This window comes from Lithobates pipiens, unplaced genomic scaffold (genome assembly GCF_037356315.1).
Source record: "Lithobates pipiens isolate NorthernLeopardFrog02 unplaced genomic scaffold, aLitPip1_a1.2 Scaffold_19, whole genome shotgun sequence".
Classification (NCBI taxonomy): domain Eukaryota; kingdom Metazoa; phylum Chordata; class Amphibia; order Anura; family Ranidae; genus Lithobates; species Lithobates pipiens.
Window position 1 is genome coordinate 513,029,771 of NW_027507764.1, and position 26,450 is coordinate 513,056,220.

A 26,450-nucleotide genomic window follows, 5' to 3' on the forward strand; every position below is an offset into this window, starting at 1 on the left:
TTGAGTATCACGATTGATACGCGGAAGATGGAATGTAGGCTGCCCGTGGATAAATTGGCGGATCTTCGCAGAGAGGTGGAGCTCGCATGCGATTGTAAAAAATTGCAGTTGAGGGCACTGCAGTCTCTTTTGGGCAAGCTGAATTTTGCTTGTCGCATTATGCCCATGGGGAGGGTTTTTTGCAGGCGGTTGGCGGCGGCCACCGCTGGGGTGACTTCTCCACAGCATTACATTAGGCTGCTTCGGTCGCATCGGGAGGACCTACGGGTTTGGAAGACTTTTCTTGATCATTATAATGGGAGATCTTTGTGGATGGACGCGGAGATGTCCAGTTTTGATTTGGATCTTTATACCGATGCGGCTGGGTCTGTCGGATATGCGGCCTATTTGGGTGGGAGGTGGAGTGCAGGGTGTTGGCCGGCAGAATGGAGAGATTCGGCCTTCATTCGCAATTTGGTTCTGCTGGAGCTGTTCCCCATAGTTTTAGCGGTGGACATTTGGGGTCAGGACTTTCGGAACAAACGCGTGCGGTTACATTGCGATAATCTGGGAGTAGTGCAAGCGATCAACTCGGTGAGTTCTTCATCTCCGCCTGTGGTGTGCTTGCTGCGGCATTTGGTGCTACAGTGTTTGAGTTTGAATTTATTTGTGTATGCGGTACATTTACCAGGGGTGGCTAATACTGTGGCGGATGCACTTTCTCGTCAACAGTGGGACAAATTCCGTCAGTTGGCACCAGAGGCGGAGCGGTTTGGAATTCCCTGCCCAGATTATTTGTGGAAGATCGTTTCTCCACCGTGAATTTAAATTTAGGCAGGCCTATGCTTTGAGGTAGGCCTATCTGTTTTTATCTGGGGGTAGGGAGTGGTTAGTGTAGCAGTCGGTGTGACCACCTGTGCTCTAGTTCTGAGGCACCTCCCCTGCTTCTAGAGAGAATGTTCTGGAAGAGGGGCAGGGCCTAGAACTGAATTGGCAGGCAGCGCACGTGGGAGCCCTGACCAATCCCCAACTGGAATTGGCAGGGGGCGGGCCTCCCTTATAAGCTGAGATAAATGGCCACTGGGAGGGGTTGTCGGCTGAGAGAAGTCTGCATCTTTAGACAGTCAATGATGTGGAATTCCTGGAGCACAGGGGCAGGTGAAGCTGTCAGAACGTATGGTCCGGTTAAGTTCTCCATTATGGACTCAGGGCAGAGGAAGGTCGATGAGTGTACCACAGTGGCATCTGGAGACATGCCAGGAAGTCTGTGAGGGAACTTCGCCTTTACACGGTCATTGGCAAAGTCCTTATCATTACACGGTCATTGATAAGGAGTCCAGGAGACTGTGGGTTGTAGTGTCAAATTAATGTGGCCTGAGGGCACGGGATTTGCAAGTTGGGCTAGCTGGGAACAGTAGTCCACCGTTCAGAACATGCTTTTAAACTACTAGGCCTCTGGGAGAGGTACTGCAGGCCTCTGGCCTAGTAGCAGCGAGCAATCAGAGCCAGCATGAGAAACTATTCAGAGCAAGTTCTTTTGCATACAGAAGAAGATATGACAAGAAATGAATACCCTACAGTGGGGCCGCGTACACACGGGCGGACTGTTCGCCCAACTTTGTCCGCTGAACAGTGTTTGGGCGGACAGTCCGCTCGTGTGTGGGCTTTCAGCGGACAGTTTCAGCGGACAGTTTGACGAACAAGGTTTTTCGGAAATTCCGTAAAACTGTCCGCTGAAACCTTGTTTCAGCGAACAGTCCGCTCGTGTGTAGGCTTGTTCGTCAAACAAAGTTGCGCGCATGCTCAGAAAGGATTTTCACGCCGAAAGTTATAATGCAGTGTATAGGACGTCGTATTTTTCGTCCCGTCGTACGTGCCGTTCACGTCATCGCGCACGGTTTCAGCAAACTGTTCGTTCGTCGTGTGTGGCCATGTCCGTCCATGCTAATTTTGAGCGGACTGTTTGCCGAAACTGTTTGACGGACAAAGTTGGGCGAACAGTCCGCCCGTGTGTACGCGGCCTATAAGTTTGTGCAGGAGGAAAGGATTTCTCTGAACATCTCCCTTAGATGGTCAAGGGTGATGTCCTCATCTTTACACGGTCATAGATGAGGAAGTTCTGGAAGCAATAGTCTGCAGTAGTTACGCAGAGGAGGAGCAATGGTCTGCATGGTAAAGACGGTAGCTGTTACACATGCACATCATTCCTTCAGGCTCAAATTATATGCCAATCTATGAAATTTCTAAATATGATGGTAAAGTGATCTATTCTATGGGCATCCCATATCCCCTTTTCCCCAACCAAGTTATGTCCCCCAATAAACAAAACAAAACATAGCAAATGACTTTTGATTGTCTCTGCAAGTGATGTACGGGAGTCTGGCAGCGGGGTGATATGGTGGATGTTTGTTACTAGTGGCAACTACACTGCTACAGTTGGATCAGGCACTTTCGATTGCGTGACACATCTGGCACCTTAATGATGTGAAAAACAAACGATTTGACAATCGAGAAGAATTTCCACTCAGTTTTTGGCTCGTCTATGGCCTGCTTAACTGGAAGTGGGGACATAGACAGCGATTATTTTTACGCAGTGCCTGCTTTGTGCCTGAGTTCATTAACACACCTGGTGTGAAGGAGCCCTGAGTTTTATTGATCCCCATGAGCGGAGTCCCCAAAGAGTCCCGCAATGCTTGTGTAGGTCATCCCAATCAGAATCTGTCCTAGTGAGATAGCCATGGGTGCTCAACCTGTGGCCTTCCAGCTGTTGTAGGACTACAAGTCCCATCATGCCTCTGCCTTTGGGAGTCATACTTGTAACTGTCAGACTGGCAATGCCTTGTGGGAGTTGTGGTTCCACAAACAGCTGGAATGCCACAGGTGGAGCACTCATGGCTTACACTGTGAACAGAGACACAGGCAGGCTTTAAGATCCATTCCATGATCCATACTTATAGTGATGAATAAATCATGCTGGATCACCCCACAACTTACACCCACCATAGACTATAAAACGCCCCTTCTGCTATTTGTAGGTAATGGGACTGAATCATGCATTGCTTATTATAGTCAAGCCGTGTAGGAGTTAACTGAGAGATAAGGAACATGGTGAGCATCCAAAGAGCCTGTTTTCACACACACAGATTCTCCAACATGGTTTTATTTACTAAAATGTGCTATAATGACAGCAGTTATGGGGTTCCCTCCACGACTTGGCTCTCGTTATAACATGCTAGTCAATGGAAGTACAAAGAACATCGCCATCCAAACTCAATAATAAGCTCTTATTCTTAAAGCGGTATTAAAAACAAAACCAAAAAAAATAATATGATGCAGCTTATCAATCATTAGATGTGGTGGCTGCATTTGTTTTCTTTTTTTTTTAGCTTTTTTCCCTCTGTTTTCGCCTGGTGGTCAGACCAGTAACACATCTCCTGTATTCGTGAGACAGTTAAATGTATTAGAAGATTCAGGTACACTTGTGTTTTTTCCTTTTGGGATGAAGGTTTTTTATGTGAATAAATAAAGCTGATCATTGTAAACACCCCTGCCAGTGTTAAGTGATTTGTCTCATCCTTGCAAACTGATACATGCAGTTTGAGGTGTGAAAAACAAGAGACTTGCTGGCTGGACCACCAGTTGAAAATAGAAAAGGAAGCTAATGCAGCGATCACATCTAAGGATTGCTAAGCTGTAATATAATTGTTTGCTTTTGGATTTAATACTATTTTTAATTTAAAGTGGTTATAAAGCCTAAAAGTACTATAGGCAAAAATGTTTTTTCAATTTTGGATAGAATAAGGGTTGGGAGGGATTTTCTCCCCCATCTGTGTCCCATTGGTGAGATTTCCCTTCACTTCCTGTCCAATAATCAAACAGGAAGTGAGAGGAATTCCCTGCAAATTAAGGGAATTTCCTAGGGTCCCCCCGCTCACAAGAACTAGTGACCCCATTGTAAGATTTCCCCTCTATTACTTTTCTAGGGACAACCCAAAGTTTAGGATTTTCTTTTACTTTCACTTTCAATGATAATGGGAAACAGGACCGAACAGGGACACAGACAGCGATAAAAACGGACAGGCATCCTAATCCCTCTCCACAGCTAAAAAAGCCGTTAGGTATAATTTATGGTTTTTCAACTTGCATGAAGGTGAAAAACTTTCAGTGCTGCAGCCGCCCCCCAGAACCCCTTTTCCTTACCTGAACCCGATCGTTCCAGTGATGTGCACAAGCGCAGCAGCTTTAGCCGCTGTCTCTCTCCTCACTGGACAGATTGATAGCAGCAGGAGACATTGACTCCTGCTGCTGCCAATCAAATCCTGTGAAACAGGAGTCGGGGGTGGGGCCATGTCTGTTCTGGTGACCTGGAGGTCCCCAAGGGATTCCCTTAATATGCAGGGATTTATTCTCAGTTCCTGTTTTGTCTTTGGGACAGGAAGTGAGGGGAAATCTCCCCAATGGACCAGAGGTGGTGTATCGTCACATATGGCGACCCATCACATTTGGCTACCTGCTGGAGTGCGCATGCGTGACGCCGCCATATGCGTTCCAACACTTTTACGACAAAAGAGCACACTAAAACTGTCAGTGCGACGGAACTGACGTTGAACTGCGCTTGCGCAGTTATGTGGCTCCACCCCTAAGCCCAGGTTCAATCTCCACCATCCAAGTGGACATAGAGTTAGAATATAATTATGCCGAGCGAAGTGAGGCCGTGCCTGAAGCGTGGCGAGCGAAGCGAGCCTGCGAGGGATCCTGTTGCAAAGTGGTGTCTTACATTCAGTAATTAAACAGAAGAAGAGCTTGTCTGTAACGTCACTTTCGTGACATTATCTGACAGTTTCACTGCTCTGTATTGTCGTAAAAACTTTTGGAACGCATATGGGTAAGTTTCTCAGTGGAACGTCACTTCCGTAGCAAAATGGTGGGTAGCCGAATGTGACGCGACAGTGGCAAAAAATAAACTGACACAATCCTTTACTCCCCTGAGCTGCTAGACCGGTTCTGCGGTGTCTTCTTCCTCATGCTTCAGCAATCTAAGGTCCTGATGTCATCACAACCAATGCAGGGCTCTTCGCCCTGCACTTAACATGATGAAGTTGAGGGATAGTCACCCACCAGAGCATGAGGGAACGCTGCCTGCTGGGGAAGTGGAGGATCCGGAAAACCATCAAACCTGGCAGTGAAGGTGCACCCCACCACATGGAAGACTTTTAGGATCTTCACCAGTGGCGGTTTACAGTTCTCTTGGTTCCCCATAGTTGAGGAATGAACCTCGGCTTCCACAGTTGTCCTGTTTAACCATTTGAGCTCCAGAAAGTTTTAACCCCTTTCATGACCAGGCCATTTTTTGCTATTCAGCACAGCATAACTTTAATGGTAATTGTTTGGTTATGGAATGCCGTAAAAATAAACTTTGTTTTATTTGTTGGTATAAAATGTATTCAATAAAAATATGTAAAAAATCAAACTTCTTCATAAATGTATTCCAAAATGAATTCTGCTACATGTCTTTGGTAAAAAAAAAAAAAAAAAATCCAATAAGTGTATGTTATATTGATTGGTTTGTGTGAAAGTTAAAGCATCTACAAACTATAGAGTACAGTGCCTTGCAAAAGGTTTCATCTTTAGAGGTAGATGATCTACCTCTGGGAAACATGTTTTGGTCCTTATCTGAACGGGAAGGAGGAACCGTCTAAATCCATGTCTCAGATGGAGGAGGATGAGGTAGAATGTTCCCTAAGATGAGGTCAAGGTCTCCAGTAAGGGTGAAGGGAGCTCAGGCTAAGAAACGCCTACCTCAATCATCCCGATGGCAGTTCCCACTCCGATAAAGGTGGCAAACGATTAATTTTGGCAGCATAAAAATCTGTAAGGGCTCGTAATATGCCCTTATTTTTGCTCAGCGAGATGGATGCTGATATTTTATTTTTGCAAGAGACTCGGGTAAATAGCCTTGCCAATGTCCACCTAGCAAAAAGGGAGTGGAGATGTGGGCCCTCCTTCTGGTCTCTTGCGGCTGAGCCTTACAGCGGAGTTGCAGTACTTTTTAATGTTATGGTAATGTGTCTGCGGGTTATCGAGGTAGAGATTGGAAGGTGTATGGTCCTGGACGTCTCTGTGAAGGGGCATGATTTACGTTTAATAAATATTTATGGACTAGAAACTAGATGGGACAGGAAATGCCTCTTTACAAAGATTAAGCCTTTTTCTTTTACATCTCGGCAAGTTGTCTTTGGAGGTGATTTTAACACCGTCACTAGGCCCAAAGACAGGAAAGGCTCCACTGACAGCTTGAGATATTATAGCGTCTTTCTAATATGATAGCCAGGGAAGCAGGTCTGGAAGATGCGCATATTAAGCGTTGCCCAGACAGCGTGGGTTACACATGTAAGGGAGCCAGTTGTGAGAGCAGAATAGATAGGTTTTTTTATTTTTAAGGGGGACTCTGCCTTTTCAGCTCCTGTCCTGAGTGTTGTATGGTGGAGTTCTCTGATCACCTTATGCTGTCTGTCATTCTCAATGGCTCAGATATGCCTCCTAAAAGAAAGGGTATATAGAGTATGAATTCTGCAGGATTAGTCGTTTTTCAAGGCCATAGGAAAAAGGAAACAGCTTGGTAAATACATGGCCTACCAGCAGCATGCGGAGAAAACTTGATCACCTTGTCTCGAGTGGTGGAGATTCAGGGGCAATCTCTGAGGGGAACTTCTCCTTTAGGAAGTATCAATATGATTGGCATGCTTCTTTGGTTCTGGAAATGGACTATGGGAAATATCACTCGCCCGACCCTTATCAGAACTGCAAAAAAAAGCGCAGCAGTTAAGACGCTTGCTAGGCTAAGGGATAGTACGGGCTCTTTGACGAAATCCAGGTCAGGGATCCTAGAGGTCTCGAGGTCTTTTTATGTGGATCTTCTGGAAGAGAAGTACCTTGATCGGGCAAAGATGTTGAGTTTTCTGGACTCTACACCAGGTCTGGGAAATAACATACCGCTTGCAAGTTTGACAGGGGAAATCACAGCAGAATAGGTAGTCCAAGCTATAGACGGTCTGGCTATTAAGAAAAAACCCGGGCCAGATGGATTCACGGCTGAATTTTATAAGACTTTCAAATTCAGCTTGGTACCTTCTTGTGGAGGTATTTAACGGTTGTCTGCAAGAGGGTTTGCTCCCTCTCTCCATGAGACAATCTGCTGTGATTCTGTTGTCAAAATCCCTCGATGATTGAGAATTGACGCCCCATTAGCCTTTTCAATGTCGATAGAAAGATTCTGGCAAAGATAATTTGCTGACACTTGTCGTCAGTAGCAGACGGATTGCTTTCTCGTCAGCAGCACTGTTCGGTCCAGGGAAGGAGCACTTTTTCAGCGGTGTTAGCTGTCTGGGAGGCTCTGGAACATTGCAGGGCTGAAGGCGTGGGAAAGTATTTGAAAGTACATGCTTGCTAACGGTTTGGTTTGACAGCCCTTCAGGGTTGGATCTCGTGGGGGGGACCAGGGGTGTCCACTGAGCCCTTTGCTATACGTGTTCACAATCGACCCCTTCGTCAGAAGGCTAGATAGCAGACCATTGTGCGGGGTGACAGTGGGTATTACTGGTGAGCCGATCTTGAGGGTTGTAGCCTACATTATGACGTTTCTATCTTTATCTCTGGGACAGTGGAGGTGCAGGAGGTGGTCTCAGTGATACAGCAGTATTCCGAGGCATCAGGCTCCAAGGTCAACCATGATAAAAGTGAAGTTTTTTGGATGAGCAAAGGGGGGTGAGAGTTTTTCACTTCTAGACACCTTCCCCAGGCCTCAGCAGAAATTCAAAGTATTAGGCATCAGGTTTGGCCCTGATGATTACAGTAAGGAAAATTGGGAAGCCTGGCTTAATGATGCTGATGTCAAGGTGAAATGCTGGAAAGGGTAGCGGCTCTCCTTGAGGGAAAGGGTGGACTTGATTAAGACCTACCTGATTCCTAACTTCCTGTATGTCTGTATGTCAGCTTTGTTTGCATCTTGCCAGAGTCTTGCTATACCAGGATTTATAGTTGTTTCTTCCAATTATTATGGGGGAACAGACTGAATCTTGTGAAGCGGAATGATGGCCTAAGGATGGTCAACCCGGTTGTGTTCTTCACTCTGATGTTTTTAAAACATAATTTTGGTAACATGCTAGCAGATAGACCGCCTGGATGGGTAGGTATTTGCCAGATCTGGTTTAGACCTTTTCTGGGCTGTTGGGAGAGTGGTGGGCCAGTGAAAAGCCTAAGGGTCAAGCATGGTAAGCTCCCGGCTTATGTTGCCCCGGGCCTGAAAACTTATGTCGCGTACACACGATCGGAATTCTCGTCGGAAAAAGCTCTGATGGTTTTCCCAACGGAATTACAACGGAATTTGGCTGAAGCTGTCTTGCCTACACACGGTCACATCAAATTCCGATCGTTTATAACGCGGTGACGTACAACACGTACGACGGGACTAGAAAAAGGAAGTTCAATAGTCAGTAGCCAATAGCTTCTGTCTCATAGTTGAATCTGAGCATGCGTGATTTTTGGCGTGTCGGAATTGCATACACACGATCGGAATTACCGATAGAAAGTTTTTCCGTCTGGAAAATTGAGAAGATGCTATACATTTTTGGCTGGTGGAAATTCGGACAGCTAAATTCCGATGGAGCATACACACGGTCGCATTTTCCGATGAAAAGCTCTCAGTCTTTTTCTGGCCGGAAGTTTGATCGCGTGTACGCGGCATCAGACGGTGGCATGTGAAAGCGGAGGATATCAGGTCCCTCCCTAGGAGACTCCTGGGTGAGAAGATCGTGGGTACTGTCTTTCATGCGCCACTGGCCTCAAGGGATTGCCCAGGTCATATTATGAGGGAGGGTTTATGTTTGATAAATTCTGAGTGGATTCCCTTGAAATTTAAGTGCCACTCTTTGGACAATCATGGTTGTCCAAGAGCGGAGTGTCAGGGTGAAGTGGAAATCATGGACCACTTCTTGCTCCAGTGCCCTTTCAATGTAGAAGTCTATAAAAAGGTGGGGAGGGCTCTGAATATTGCTTTCTTGCCTAGCATGTCTTATGCTGAGTGGGTGTATGGAGCATTGCAGAATCGCAAGGGATTTGATTTGGACACTCTTTTTCTAGTCAGCTTAGTTGTCCGATATTACACCTGGAATGCACGGTGTCAGGTATCCCTTCGGCAGAAAGTCCTTCCTGTTCTGGTGGTGGTGTGTGAGATTCTTGGTGAGATAGAGGAAATTCGGGGTTGTGAGAAAGACAGAGGGCGATCAAAGGGTCTGGAAAAAGGCATGGAGGAATATCAGGCCTGTAGCTGCTGTTTGTTGATCTCTGGGTGTTGGGTTCTTTCCCTGGTTCCTCTCTGTACACACCCTTAGATTTTGAAGGATAAACATAATTTTGAAGAAAGGCTACGTCCACAAGATAATCTACGTTTCTTGGTCTGAATGATAATAAAGTTTGCGTAATGTGTATAATTTTTGAAATTGTCAGTGCTGTTTAGTGTATATGTGTATATATAGTATAATATAATATAGTGATATTGCTCCTGGTTGAAAAAAAAAGTTTGTTCATATACTGTATTATAGGTTAAAGTGAGTCTTTATTATTATGTTTAGTCATATATACAATATGTTATACATACACAAAAAAAAAAAAAAATTAAACATTTATTGTTTGTAAAAAAAAAAGTTGATGTGTTTCTTGTTTGCAAGATTCTCAAAATAAAAAATTGCCAACTCAATATTGAACCCTACGGACTAAGACTGGGGTGCCATTAGTTCATGTAAAGGCAGGTGTCCCAATACTTTTGACAATATAGTGTATATTCCATAATTTGTGGACTCCAAAACTTTCACACTGACCAATCAATATACACTGATTTGGGTTATTTTTTACCAAAGACATGTAGCAGAATACATTTTGGCCTAAATTTTTGAAGAAAGATTATTTTTTTTTTCAAATTTTTATAACACAAACAAAGAAATATTTTTTTTTTTTTTTTTTCAAATTTTGCGGTAATTGTTTGTTTGTATAATAAAAAATAAAAAAATCGAGTGGTGATTAAATACCACCAAAAGAAAGATCGATTTGTGTGAAAAAAAATTATACAATTTTCATATGGGCATAGTGTTGCATGACCAAACGATTGGCAGTTAAAATAACAGTGCTGAGGGGGGGCGTGGCCTGACGCGAGTTCCTGATGGACGCATAATCCCGGAGCTCCAGTGACAGGGGACTGTAGCGGCCGAAAGCAGCCTCATCCGTGCCAACCACTAGCAGTGATCTGCAACGGAAAGCCTCCACACCCTCCGGGACCATGCCCGGTAAACGGCGGGGAGCAGAGAAACCGCAGCGACTAACGGATTTCTACTCCAGGATACCGGACAGGGAGTCCCAAGATGGCGCCCGGGCCTACTCACTGCAGAGAGCCTCACCGCGCACGAGGGGCACTGAGCCAGGTAAACTGCGGAAAAATACAGCCTCCACAACAAGCCACCACTCCTACCCCCCCTCCCCATCCACCAGCAGCCCAGCCAAGTCGAAACCCAGGCTGGAGGGCGGCGGATTGAGTGGGACGGGCAGCCCAGCCATGGACTCAGGGGATGACACCTGGGAGCTACCAGAGCCCACCGAGTCGTTCCCCACTCAAAATCAGCCGGTTCTAGATACAGTGCTGAAAGACATGTTGTTATCACTACGCAGCACCATCCAGTCGGATTTGACTGCTTGTATGCACAGCTTCAATAAGGATCTCAATGCCATAGGCGACAGAGTGGATCATATTGAAACAAAGATGGGGGAATACGCTGGGACTATAAATGACCTGGTAGACGCCAATGAGGAAAAAGAAGGGGAGATGGAGAGGCTCAAAGAGAAACTGGCGGACCTGGAAGACAGATCATGAAGGAACAATATTAAGGTTAGGGGGATCCCCGAAACTGTCCTACAGGCCGACCTAAATGCACACATGGTGACTATATTTAAGCAAATCCTCCCGGCTCTAACTGAACTTGATATGACGATTGACAGGATCCATCGTCTCCCCAAGCCAACGCACTTATCTGATCAGGTCCCGAGGGATGTATTGCTCCGGTTGCACTTTTTCCATGTGAAAGAGGACCTTATGGCAGCTATGCGACAAAAAGAACGCATCCCGCAACAACATCAACATTTGCAGTTTTTCACAGACCTCTCACAACACACACTCCAGAAAAGGAGAAACCTGAATACTATTACCAAAGCCTTACGGAACCATAAAATTGTTTATAGGTGGGGATACCCTACAAAACTGTCTGTGACCAAGGACAACTGTACATACATAATCACTTCTTTGGACAAAGGCATTGCATTGCTACGGGAGTGGGGCATACTCTCGGAGCAGGAAATAGGCAAAGCTATGTCTAGCGCCCCAAAGCTGATTGATCGTGAGTGGAAAACTGTTACAGTGCGGAACGCCAAGTCACATACATAATGCTGGACGGATGTACTTGTCTTATTGTGGGGTCCCACTGTCACTTTCCCCCCAGTTAAATTTGCAGCATATGCTGCCCACTGTTCTAATTGGTTGACGCTCTAATTTACTGAGAGCGAATGCTAATGCAAGGTTTACGACCTGTTGATATGTTTTACTTTTCTCTTCTTTTTCTTCTCTTTTTTGTTTGGATGCTGAAACGCATAACAACACATGACGACCAGCAGTGGCTACTCATCCCTTCTACTGTTCCACAGCGAGGTTCGGTGCGACGGCATGGGGCCAAAATCGGGTATAACTTTCACGTAAGGCCGCGTACACACGCGCGGACTGTTCGCCCAACTTTGTCCGTCCAACAGTTTCGGCAAACAGTCCGCTCAAACTTAGCATGGACGGACATGGCCACACACGACGGACGAACAGTTTGCTGAAACCGTGCGCGATGACGTGAACGGCACGTATGACGGGACGAAAAATACGACGTCCTATACACTGCATTATAGCTTTCGGCGTGAAAATCCTTTCTGAGCATGCGCGAGACTTAGTTGGCCGAACAAGCCTACACACGAGCGAACAGTCCGCTGAAACCTTGTTTCAGCGGACAGTTTTTCGGAATTTCCGTAAGACCTTGTCCGTCCAACTGTCCGCTGAAACTGTCCGCTGAAGCCCCACACACGAGCGGACTGTCCGCCCAAACACTGTTCAGCGGACAAGGTTGGGCGAACAGTCCGCCCGTGTGTACGCGGCCTAAGAGTGAGTACTGCTTTACACACTATCTGGGGTAACCTCGGAGTTATGGGGTGACAACCGTAGACGAGGAGGGTCCTTTCCGGATGGGCCGGATATCACCCTCCTCTACACTGACCCCACATAATCATTCTATGGCTTTGAATATCTTATCAATTAATGCTAAGGGGCTCAACCACCCCATGAAGCGACACTTGCTCTGGAGAGAAGCGGACATACACAAGTGCGACATTGTTTGCGCCCAGGAGACCCATTTTATGACTGCCAAGGCACCTAAGTGCTCGCACAAAAGTTTCCCGCATATATTCACAGCCAATGCGGACACCAAAAGGAAAGGAGTTCTAACGACCATAAAAGACTCATAAGTGGCATTCCATCTTCACGAGTCTATCAGTGATCCCCATGGTAGATTCCTCATATTAATATGCGATCTGAACTTGACTACTTATACAATTGTGAATGTGTACTCCCCCAACACTCACCAAGTAAGATTTTTTAATGGACTGATGCGGAGAGTTAGGAAAATCCAAAAGGGTCTGTTGATAGTGTGTGGAGATTTCAATCTAACTCCGGACCCAATCCTGGACTCTACATCACAATCCAATAGGCTTCGTTCAGCCTTACAGCCCACTATCCATCAGCAAAACCTCTATGATGCATGGAGATGTTTGCACGCCAACGAGAGGGACTTCACATATTTTTCACCTCCGCACCAGGTTTATACTAGAATTGACCTGTTCTTGGTGCATCAACAGACCCTGCTGAGGACATCTTCTGTCATTAATCCGATAACATGGTCTGATCACGCGTCGGTGGTGCTCCCCATGGCGGGCTCGACGTCAGTTGACGCGAGGCCGGTATGGAGGGTCAACACCTATGTGTTACAGCGGGGGGAATGCAGGAAGGTTTTCCAGGAACGATTAACTGAATTTTTCACTACTAATGTTGATTCTGTTAAGGACCCCTTTGTGTTGTGGAATGCGCATAAGGCGTATATGCGTAGTATATGCATTCAGATGGGTGCGCGGTTAAAGAGGCAGAGGCAAAGTAAACGAACAGACTTGGTGATGGCTATTGAGGATTTAGAGCTGATCAACAAGTCTAATCCGAGAGAACATGTATCCCAAAAACTTGCCCAGCATAGACACGACTTACACTTACTTTTACTTGAATATTTTGAGAAATATAGTAAAAGGAGAAAAATTGCGTTTTATGCTTATGTCAAACAAGGCGGGTAAGCTACTGGCCCACACGATCAATGGTCACAGATACAAAACCAAAATTCCTTATATCATTCATCCAGTCACTAAGCTGAAGGAATCCCACCCTAAGAAGATAGCTGACGCTTTTAGCTCCTACTATAGCTCGCTATATAACCTCAAAGATGGCCCCACGACTCACCAACCTACTAGGGAACAAATTGTTGACTTCCTTTCTTGACTATCAATTCCACAACTGACTCAGAAGCAACTGGATTCTCTGAATGCTCCATTCACTGAGGTTGAGGTCCAGAAAACAATAGATTCCTTACCATCTAACAAATCTCCAGGACCGGACGGTTTTAGTGGCGAATATTATAAGACGTTTAAGACCACTCTTTCCCCGTACCTTACTAAGATCTTTAACAATGCTGCTGCCTCTGCCTCTTTCCCACCGGAGATGTTGGAAGCGTTGATCATAACCCTACCTAAACCAGGGAAGGATCCAGTCTCCCCGCCTAACTTTAGGCTGATTTCCCTGCTAAACAGTGATTTAAAAATATATGCCAAATTAATAGCGGCTCGCATGGTGGACATCCTTCCTACAATAATACATCCTGATCAAACAGGTTTTACTAAGAATAGACAAGCCTTGGATGCGACCCGTAGATTCATTAATATAATTCACTTGGCTGAGATGCAGGAGAGGCCTTCTCTGCTTCTAACATTGGACGCAGAGAAGGCCTTCGACCGTGGCAGTACCTTAGAGAAGTGCTTGGGACATTTGGGTTTGAGGGAGGCATTGTGTCAGCAATTATGGCGTTATATTCCAAACCCTCGGCCAGAGTATATCTGTCAGGGGTATTGTCCTCCCCGTTCCATATCTCGAATGGTACGCGCCAGGGCTGTCCTCTGTCTCCCTTGAATTTCAATTTACTGATGGAACCTCTGGCCATCCACATTAGATCACACCCACGAATCACAGGATTCACGATGGGGAAGGCGAGTCACAGTGTCAGCCTATTTGCTGATGATGTGATCTTGATGTTGTCCAACGTGGAGACTTCCCTGGCTGAGGCGCATGAGACCCTATCGTTGTTCAATCGTGTTTCATATTATAAGGAAAATCCCAGACACTGGGGTTGGGGATAGATAACGAAACAAAAATAAAGTTGCAAGGTATCTTTCCTTATGTTTGGAGCTCTGGGGGTATTAAGTATTTGGGTATAGTGTTGTCAGATACAACCTGTAAACTATTTAACGACAATTATTTGCCACTTCTAGATGGACTAGACTCCAAACTGCTATCTATTTCTAAAACAGAAATGACTTGGGCAGGAAGATTAGCTGCTTTTAAGATGATGGTTTTACCCCAATTCCTCTATCTATTTAGGACCCTCCCTATTAAAATCCCGAATAGTTTTTTCTCCAAAGCGCAATCAATAATTAATAAGTACTTATGGCAGGGGAGGAAGGCCAGATGCGCATTCAAAAAGCTAATACAGACGAAAAGAGCGGGAGGGGTGGGACATGTTCTCTTGAGGGACTACTACAATGGTTTGCACGGGGCCAGGGGCCTAGGTGGTTAGAACTAGAAAGAGCCCAGTGTGCTCAGCACAATACTGGAGATTTACTGCTGACCTGCACACTACACCCACTGGAGGTTGGTACTCTATCCCCCCCCCATGAAGGTTACGATAGCAGCTTGGAGGACACTTCTGAGCTTTGTTAGCCCGAACCAGGCTTCCAAGCCAATCCCACTGACCTTGTCGAGTCTGAGGCTCCTGATTCCTCATCTAAACATTAAAAACTGGATGGCGAATGGAATTTCCTCAGTGCAAGATATTATGATAGGACCATCCATTAAAACATTTAGGGCATTGCAGTTGGAGTTTGGGCTGGAGTTAAAGGACCAGTATACATATAATCAGATCTCACACCTTATAAATACAATTCCTATTACCCAGATACCCCTTCCGGTCAGAATTTATTTGTATTATCAGAATAACAACACAACAATTAAAGGTATATCACTATTTTAAAATTTCTTGAATCACAAGTCCGAGTTTCTGGGATCTCCGTCTATGAGATCTTGGGAACTCGAGCTGGGGATTTCCTATTCTGTGGACCAGTGGCAGGAATCCGTAAAGATCGTTTACATAGCAACTAAATCTGTAAACTTGTGGGAACTTTCTACTAAGATTCTCCTCAGGTGGTATTTAACTCCGGTGAGACTGGCTGGTTTTCATCCCTAGACATCTTCGCTCTGCTGGAGACTTTGCGGGCATAGGGGGTCACTTGTACATATACTTTGGGCTTGCCCAAAGCTGGATAATCTTAGGCGTCAGGTTTTCAACTTGATTAACCGGATTGCTAGCTCAAACACGAGTAACGACCCGGGCCTGGCAATTCTGTCGCTGGGAATAGACAGATTCCCCAAACGATATAGATTGGTAATTTTTCATATTTTAGTGAGTACTAGATTAGCAATTATAAAAAGGTGGAGAACGGCAGAAATACCTAAGTTGACAGAGATAATAAGAATGGTGGACCTACACATAAATTATGAACTAATGTTCGCTGCTTCACAAGGTACTTTAGCGCCCAAACGAGCTGTGTGGCAGCCATGGTTGGACTGGTATAGTTCTGCTCAGAATACATGAACCCAAATAAATGTGCGTGAAGGTATTATACTGCCATCCTTGTTTTTATGTTTTTTTCTTTTTTATCTTTTCCCTGACTTGCATTTATATGAGTATTATTGTCTGAATAATCAGGATCGGATGTTAGAGCATACACATTAGAACTATACATGTCAACTTATAGTTTTTGCATCCAGTTATTTTATTTTGTTCTGTACTTGTAATAACAGCTACAACTTGTACTGTTACTTTACATTGTGTATTGACAACCTCTGGAAGCCGTTTTTCTAACTGTTAGACTCTTGTATATGTTTTTGATATTTAATAAAAAAACTATTGATACTAAAATAACGGTGCTGAATAGCAAAAAATGGCCTGGTCATGAAGGGGGTAAAACCTTGCGGAGGTCAAGTGGTTAAAAATAGTTCATGTTGATTGAGAGAGAGTATAGTTCAGCGTCAAATGGTTAAAGCCATACTCCAGCTTTAAAAAAAAAGTGTAGGCATTTATGTTATTGTAGGAGGAAAATAGGAAAAGCAGCTCTTACTGCAATCCCCAATCCCCCAGGGGTAAAGATGGGGCCTAAAGCATTGAAGCTTTGACTGACAGCGATTCTTTTACGCTCTCTATAATAATTTTATTGGTATAATTATGTACTTTGTCTAAGTTCAGAGAAGAACGTAGCCTTGGGCAGCAAAGTAAGGAGGTACGCCCACAATTAGGGTGTGCTCACCTGACAGGTTAAATTCCTGCCATGTACAGTACTAGTAGTAGTAATAATCTTATTTTTGCAGCTACACTTGTTTAGAATTTCAGAACTTCTGAATGTACAGTCTTTTGTTTTTTTTAGGCTTCATGTACACGGGATGTTTTAAAACCTCTCCTGAACGATTTAACTTAACAGATAGTAACCAAAGCTTAACACTTTTCAATACCGGCACTTACCCCCCTTCCTGCCCAAGCCAATTTTCAGCTTTCATCGCTGTCGCTGTTTAACCAGTTGCCGACCGCCGCACGACGATGTACGTCGACAGCATGGCACGGGCAGGCATAAGGGCGTACATGTACGTCCCTGCCTTCCCGCGGGTCGGGGGCCCGATCGGGCCCCCGCCCGGTGCCTGCGGCGGTCGGTTTTCGTGCGGGAGCGATCCCGGACGAGGGGACGGCCATTCATTCATGGCCACCCCCTCGCGATCGCTCCCGACGAATGAAAATCCTTCGTGACATCACTTCCTCTCCTGTGAGGAGAGGAAGTGATGTATTCTCTCCTCCGTGTCGGTATTTTTCGTTCCGACACGGAGGAGAACGGATCGGTGAGTTGCACCAACACTCTACACAAACAGTAGAACATGCCAGGCACACTCACACCCCCCCTTTACCCCCCGATCACCCCCCCAATTACCCCTGCCCCCCAGTCACAGTGACACCAATGTCATTTTTTTTTTTTTTTTTTTTTTTTTTTTTGCATTGGTGTCATTTGTGACTGTAATAACTGTTAGGGCAGTTAGGGTTAGCCCCCTTTAGTTCTAATGTACCCCCCTAACCCCCCCAATAAAGGTTTAACCCCGTGATCACCCCCCGTCGCCAGTGTCACTAAGGCTGGGTTCACATTGCAGCGGTTTATGAGAACGAATGTGATTCGCACCGCACTGCAGTGCAAATCACATCCGATCTCTGTGCGATTCGAGTTCAGCCATTCGCCGCACCCGCCACACCCGCCGCACCCGCCGCAAATTCGCACGGGACCCTTTTTTTGGCCCGCAGCAGAATCGGATCGCATGGGTGTTCACGCCATGCGATCCGAGTTTGCAGATCGCACTGCGATATGCAAACTGATCTGGGGGTGTCAGTAACATTTCACTGACACTCCCAGCAGTTCGCATAGGGCAGTGTGAACTGCCGCCGGGAGGCATGCGATGCGGGAACCCGCCGCGCATTCGTGGCGTTCCCGCATCGCTCCAGTGTGAACCCAGCCTAATAAGCGATCATTTTTCTGATCGCCGTATTAGTGTCACAGGTGACGCTAGTTAGGCAGGTAGGTATTTAGGTTCGCCGCAGCTTTTTATAGCACCAGGGACCCCCATATACTACCGCATAAAGCCCCCTGATTGCCCCCTAGTTAACCCTTTCACCAGTGATCACCATATAACTGTTACAGGTGACGCTGGTTGGTTAGTTATTTTTTTATAGTTTCAGGGCACCCGCCATTTATTACCTAATAAAGGTTTAACCCCCTGATCACCCGGCGGGTGTCATTTGTGACTAATAACTGTTAGGGCAGTTAGGGTTAGCCCCCTTTAGTTCTAAGGTACCCCCCTAACCCCCCCAATAAAGGTTTAACCCCGTGATCACCCCCCGTCGCCAGTGTCACTAAGGCTGGGTTCACATTGCAGCGGTTTATGAGAACGGATGTGATTTGCACCGCACTGCAGTGCAAATCACATCCGATCTCTGTGCGATTCGAGTTCAGCTATACAGATAGTATGGCTGAATTCGTGTCGCACCCGCCGCACCCGCCGCAAACTCGCACGGGACCCTTTTTTTGGTCCGCAGCAGAATCGGATCGCATGGGTGTTCACACCATGCGATCCAAGTTTGCAGATCGCACTGCGATATGCGAACTGATCTGGGGGTGTCATTAACATTTCACTGACACTCCCAGCAGTTCGCATAGGGCAGTGTGAACTGCCGCCGGGAGGCATGCGATGCGGGAACCCGCCGCGCATTCGTGGCGTTCCCGCATCGCTCCAGTGTGAACCCAGCCTAATAAGCGATCGTTTTTCTGATCGCTGTATTAGTGTCACAGGTGACGGCAGTTAGGTATTTAGGTTCGCCGCAGCTTTTTATAACGCCAGGGACCCCCATATACTACCGCATAAAGCCCCCTGATTGCCCCCTAGTTAACCCTTTCACCAGTGATCACCATATAACTGTTACAGGTGACGCTGGTTGGTTAGTTATTTTTTTATAGTTTCAGGGCACCCGCCATTTATTACCTAGTCTCACTAGTGTACCCCTAAATTTAGGGGTGTCTACTTTCCAAAATGGGGTCATTTGGGGGGGGGTTTGTGCCATCTTGGCATTTTATGGCCTTCAAAACTGTAACGCCCTTAGAAAGCCTGAAGGCGGTGCTTGGTTTTCGGGGCCCCGTACGCGGCTAGGCTCCCAAAAAGTCCCACATATGTGGTATCCCCGTACTCAGGAGAAGCAGCAGAATTTATTTTGGGGTGTCATTTCACATATGCCCATGGTATGCGTGAGCAATATATCATTTAGTGACAACTTTGTGAAAAAAAAAAAAAAAAAAAAAAAGTTTGTAATTTTCCCGCAACTTGTGGCAAAATATAAAATATTCCATGAACTCAACATGCCTCTCAGCAAATAGCTTGGGGTGTCTACTTTCTAAAATGGGGTCATTTGTGGGGGTTTTGTGCCATCTTGGCATTTTATGGCCTTCAAAACTGTAATAGGTAGTGAGGAGTGAAGTCAAATATTTACGCCCTTAGAAAGCCTGAAGGCGGTGCTTGGTTTTCGGGGCCCCGTACGCAGCTAGACTCCCAAAAAGTCCCACATATGTGGTATCCCCGTACTCAGGAGAAGCAGCAGAATTTATTTTGGGGTGTTATTTCACATATGCCCATGGCATGCATGAGCAATATATCATTTAGTGACAACTTTGTGAAAAAAAAAAAAAAAAAAAAAAAGTTTGTAATTTTCCCGCAACTTGTGGCAAAATATAAAATATTCCATGAACTCAACATGCCTCTCAGCAAATAGCTTGGGGTGTCTACTTTCTAAAATGGGGTCATTTGTGGGGGTTTTGTGCCATCTTGGCATTTTATGGCCTTCAAAACTGTAATAGGTAGTGAGAAGTGAACTCAAAAATTTACGACCTTAGAAAGCCTGAAGGCGGTGCTTGGTTTTCGGGGCCCCGTACGCGGCTAGGCTCCCAAAAAGTCCCACATATGTGGTATCCCCGTACTCAGGAGAAGCAGCAGAATTTTTTTTGGGGTGTCATTTCACATATGCCCATAGCATGTGTGAGCAATATATCATTTAGTGACAACTTTGTGTAAAAAAAAAAAAAAAATTTTTTTTTTGTCATTATTCAATCGCTTGAGGCAAAAAAATAAAATATTCAATGGGCTCAACATGCCTCTTATCAATTTCCTTAGGGGGTCTACTTTCCAAAATGGGGTCATTTGGGGGGGTTTTGTACTGCCCTGCCATTTTAGCACCTCAAGAAATGAGATAGGCAGTCATAAAATAAAAGCTGCGTAAATTCCAGAAAACGTACCTTAGTTTGTAGATGTGACAACTTTTGCGCAAACCAATAAATATACAATTATTGACTTTTTTTTTACCAAAGACATGTGGCTGAATACATTTTGGCCTAAATGTATGACTAAAATTGAGTTTATTGGATTTTTCTAATAACAAAAAGTAGAAAATATCATTTTTTTTCAAAATTTGCGGTCTTTTTACGTTTATATCGCAAAAAATAAAAATCGCAGAGGCAATCAAATACCATCAAAAGAAAGCTCTATTTGTGGGAAGAAAAGGACGCAAATTTTGTTTCGGTACAACATTGCATGACCGCGCAATTACCAGTTAAAGCAGCGCAGTGCCAAAGTGTAAAAAGACCTCTGGTCATTTACCAGCAAAATGGTCCGGTCTTAAAGTGGTTAAAGGACAATTGCGCGGTCATGCTACACTGTACCCAAACTACATATTTATCATTTTGTTTCTTTTGGTGAAATTTGATCACCTCTGCGGTTTTTATTTTTTGCTAAACTGGGAATTTAAAAAAAAAGTTTTTCTTTTTGTTTCTGTTATAAAATTTTGTAGAAAAGTAAGTTTTCTCTTTCACTGATGGGCACTGATAAGGCAGCACTGATGTTCACTGATAAGGCGGCACCAATGAGGTGGCACTGACGGCCACTGATGGGCGGCACTGATATGCAGCACTGCTGGGCAGTGATATGCGGCACTGATAGATGGCACTGATAGGCATCACTGATGGCACTGATTGCCATCTGCCTGGGCACTCTCTGGCGGTCCAGGATGGTATACTTTTTGGGTACCTCTGTGGGCATCCCTGGTGGTCTGGTGGCATCCTGGTAGTCCTGGGCAGGCATCCGCACGGGGGGGCTACGCTGATAAACAATCAGCACAGACCCCCCCGTCAGGAGAGCAGCTGATCAGCTCTCCTCTACTAACGTCTGACGCGAGTGATGAAAAGCCGATTAATGGCTCTTACTGTTTACATGGTGATCAGCTGTGATTGGACATGGCTGATCATGTGGTAAACAGCCTCCATCAGAGACCCTTTACTGAGATCGGTGTAGCGGTGTGTTAGACTGACACACCACAACAATGATCGCCGCGATGCGCGCCCCCGTGGGCGCATGCCGGCAGTTATTCTGCTGGACATCATATGACGCCCAGTCAGGATAACAGAACCACCTGGTTGTCATTCTGCTATAGGCGGAAATGCTACCGGAAAGCTCCTGATGCATACTACTATTTCCAATTATCTGACCGCTGTGACAGCCAATCACAGCAGTCACATGACCCGAATGCCCTTAAAGGGCCGGGAGGCGGTCAGAAGGAAGGTGTGAAATATAATGATCTTTTATACTCCACCTTGTTTTTAACACATCCACTGATATTTGTGCCAAATGTTTTTTTCTTGTTAAAAATAACAGCCTTGTTATACTTACCTGCTCAGTGCAGTGGTTTTGCACAGAGCAGTCCAGATCCTCCTCTTCTCGGGCCCCTCCCTCCTGTTGAGGGCCCCCCACAGCAAGCAGCTTGCAATGGGGGCACCCGAGCCACAGCTCCGTGTCCATTCAGACAAAGAGCTGTGGCCTGGCCCCACCCCCCCTATCTCTCCTCATTGGCTCACTCACTTTCATTGACAGCAGTAGGAGCCTACAGCGCTTCACTGCTGTCTCAGCCAATGAGGAGGGAGAGTCCCAAGTAGCTGAGTCTCTCGTGCAACATTGCTGGATCGAGATGGGGCTCACGCAAGTATTAGGTGGGCTGAGAGGGGGGGGCTGCTACACAAAGAAAGTTTTTTTTTTATCTTAATGTATAGAATGCATTAAGATAAAAATAACTTTCTGCCTTTACACCCCCTTTAAATTAAAATCAATTAGGAAGGTGAATGGACAGTCTGCCACCGACATGTGAACTCTGGGACATGTTTTCATCAAAATTGAGTTATAATTGATGCATAACCTTTTAATTATGGGATCAGTTTAATGTATCACCTGTCATAGCATTGGATTCTAGCAGTTCTAAAACATACAGAGAGAAAACTGTCTAAATATAATTTAGGCTAGGTTCACACTGATGTGTGACATTGCATGTGATTCGTACCACATTGCTGTGCAGATCACATGTGATGTCTGTGCGATGCAAATTCAGCCATACAAACTGTACAAACTGATCCCATTACACCTATGGGATCCGATTCCTGCACCATTCCACAGTTTGCACTGGGATCTGCGAACCAATCTGTGGGTGTCATTAAGACCCCTTTCACACGAGCCATCCCAGGCATCAGCGCTAAAGCGGCACTATTTTTAACGCTGGTTTACCATAGTTTTAGCAGCGCTATTCCGCCCCGCTAGTGGCCGAAAAGGGGTTAAATCTGCCCGCAAAAGCTGCCGGAGCAGGGGTTAAATAGGGAGCAGCAGGTTCCCGCATGGTATATGTGTGAACCCAGCCTTAAAGTTGTCAAGTGATTGTTCTGCTGATGTCAGTGTTACTTCCACTATCAATCATTCTGCTAGAGCCGCCCCGCAAGGGTTTCAGCAGTGTCACCCGTGGAGGCCGGATTAGAGAAAATAATAAACAAATGGCCACTGCCTTCACCTATAACTGGCCTTTAGGGGTGCACCAAATGGGTTTTTTGGTGCCGAAACAGATACCGAAAATGAAAAATACACTAGGCCGAAAACCGTAACCGAAAAATATTTAAAAAAATATATTTTTACAGGACATGGTACAGGAGATGGTCAGAGACTGGGGACATGGTATAGGAGATGGTCAGAGACTGGGGACATGGTACAGGAGATGGTCAGAGACTGGGGACATGGTACAGGAGATGGTCAGAGACTGGGGAAATGGTACAGGAGATGGTCAGAGACTGGGAAAATGGTACAGGAGATGGTCAGAGACTGGGGACATGGTACAGGAGATGGTCAGAGACTGGGGACATGGTACAGGAGATGGTCAGAGACTGGGGACATGGTACAGGAGATGGTCAGAGACTGGGGACATGGTACAGGAAATGGTCAGAAATTGCACACATGATACAAGAGATCAATGCAGCCTCACCAGTGCCCCTCAGATGCAGCCAGCCAGTGTCCATATTGCAGCCAGAGAGTCCCCCATTGCAGCCAGCCTGTGAAGGGAAAAGAGGAGAGCCACCTCCGCCTGTTTGATCACAGCGCCGGGAACATCACAGCTTTCATTTCAATAGCTGTGTGTTTCCGGCCGCGCGCCCTCATATACAGCCCCTCCCCCTTGCCCGGGCTCTTTGATAGACAGATCATCCGTCCAATCCTGCGACAAAGTTCCCCTGGCTGCTCAATCACCAGGCCATTTTTTGCGGTACTGAGTGTGCGGTCGTGCAACGTTGTACCCAAACAAAATTGACGTCCTTTTTTTCCCCACAAATAGAGCTTTCTTTTGGTGGTATTTAATCATCTTGGCGGTTTTTATTTTTTTTGCGCAATATTTGTACTTTTTGTTATAATAAATATCCCCAATTATTAATTTATTTATTTTTTAAAGCAAACTTTTTCCTCAGTTTAGGCAGATATTTATTCTACATATTTTTGGTAAAAATCGCGATAAGCGTATACTGATTGGTTTGCGCAAAAGTTATAGCGTCTACAAAATAGGGGATAGATTTATGGCATTTTTATTATTATTATTATTATTATTTTGTTTTACTAGTAATGACGGCAATGTGCGATTTGTTTTTAATTTTTTATTTTTTGGGACTACGACATTATGGCGGGCACATCGGACGCTTTTGACACATTTTTGAAACCATTGACAATTATACAGCGATCAGTGTTATAAAAATGCGGCTGGTCGGCAAGTGGTTAAAGTGATATGAATGTAGAACTATAGGCAAAAATATATATTTTTTTTAATTTTGGATAGAGCAAGAGAGGGTTATAACCCCTGTCAGATTTTTATTTGCCATCTTTGTCCCATTACGGAGATTTCCCTTCACTTCCTGTCATATAGCCAAACAGGAAGTGAGAGGAAATCCCTGCAAACTAAGAATTCCTTGGGGACGCCCAGGTAACCAGAACTAGTGTCCCCATTGGAAGATTTACCCTCTATTACTTCTCTGGGGGCAGCCCAAAATTTTGGATTTTCTTTTAATTTCACTTTCAATGATAATGGTAAATAGGACAAATAAAAAATGTGAATCTCCCTAATGTGGACACAGACAGCAATAAGAAACTGACAGGTGTTCTAATCCACCCAGTGGCAGCTGGTGAAGTTTTAGGATGGGGGCGCCAGACCCGCCCCCTCATTTTTGACCCCTCCCACTTATAAGCCCCACCCCTTATAGCATTCACCCACTCTGTCCCCTGTATTCCACCTATAGTATCAGGAGTATACAGCTCAGGACAGCTCATCACAGGACAGAGTATACAGGCTAGACTCGCAGCAGAGCATACAGGCCAGACTTGCAGCAGAGCATACAGGCCAGACTCGCAGCAGAGCATACAGCCCAGACTCGCAGCAGAGCATACAGGCCAGCAGCACTGCGCTAATCACAAGCAGTGAGACATTTCCCGATCTATGCAGCCCTGCATCAGGGGCAATGTCTCACTGCTTGTGATTAGCGCAGTGCTGCGCCAGCTTCCTGGCGGGCTCTGCATGTGGAGTGTGCGAACACGCCAGAGCTCATCCTTACTGCAGTCCAATGGAAAGAGAGGGCTTCCCTTGCAGCTAAGTTCCAGACCCCCCTGGGGGTGAAAATAGGAAAGGTCAGGCCCAAAGTAGCACGGGTCACCTGATGGACTGTATGCGGGAGGTTCCAGAGTACAGCTGGTGTGCTTGCTTAGATTCAGAAGACAGGTGGTGCCCGTGAGGTGTTGCAGGATTCAGATAATACTGCGACTGGAGCCTGGTCAGAAGGAAACCTAGGTCATGAGCCGGGTTGGTATCAGAGCAGAAGTGGTCAGGTGGATAGCCGAAGTGGAACACAGGAAGCAAACAGGAGACAGGTCAAGGACAAGTTGGATCGGTAACAGGAGACACAGGAATATCATGGCGATAATACACTGGAGGAGCCGAAGATCAACCAGCAAATGCAGACACTAGTAGACTTCCTTATATAGGCCCATGTGATCTGCTGGTAGAGATGCTGGGTCCTCAAATCCTTCTCCTGCCAGAGATGCTGGGTCCTCAAATCCTTCTCCTGCCAGAGATGCTGGGTCCTAAAGTCCTTCTCCTGCCATAAGTGCTGGTAGAGATGCTGGGTCCTAGAGCCCTTCTCCTGCTGTTGGTTCCCTGACAAGGTGTGTGTGTTTGGGGAAGGGGGAGGGGGCTGAGAGCGTACAGGTGTGGAGGGGGGTCTGAGAGCATACAGGTGTGGAGGGGGGCTGAGAGCGTACAGGTGTGGAGGGGGGTCTGAGAGCATACAGGTGTGGGGGGGGGGGCTGAGAGCATACAGGTGTGAAGGGGGGCTGCGAAAGTACAAGTGTGAAGGGGGGCTGCGAGCATACAGGTGGGAGGGGGGCTGAGAGAGTACAGCTCTCTCAGGGATTTTTTTATACCAAAGACATGTAGAAGAATACATTTTGGCCTACATTTATGAAGACATATTTTCAATTTTTCTAATTTGATATGTTTCATAGCGGAAAATAGAAAATATTGTACTTTAATTCTTAAGAGTAGGTGCCTAAATTGGGCAGGCTTGTAGGGGCCCCATAGCATTACTTTACCCAGGGGCTCATGATGCTATTACATGATGCTGTACATTACCAATTCTCCAAAGAGGATGCAAACTTTTGAGCACTGTATTACACTTTTCTTCTTGGGTTTAGATTTAACTTCCTTTTTATTCCCTGCCACATTACTATTAGCTCAAAAAACTAAAACAAATTAACCTTTTTTACTGAAAATGTTCATGCTGGTCCTGATTGAAATGTGTCAGACAACACAGAGCATTGCAGTTTGTTGCATATGGGACTGCATAGCTGGTGACCGGTCAGGGTGTCCATGTTGATCTGTGTCCACAGCCGAAAGAGTCTACAATGGGCACATCATGGGCATCAGGATTGGACCACAGAACAAGAAAAAAAGGTGACCTGGTCTGATGAATAGGGATGAGCTCGGTGTTCGCATTTTCGACTC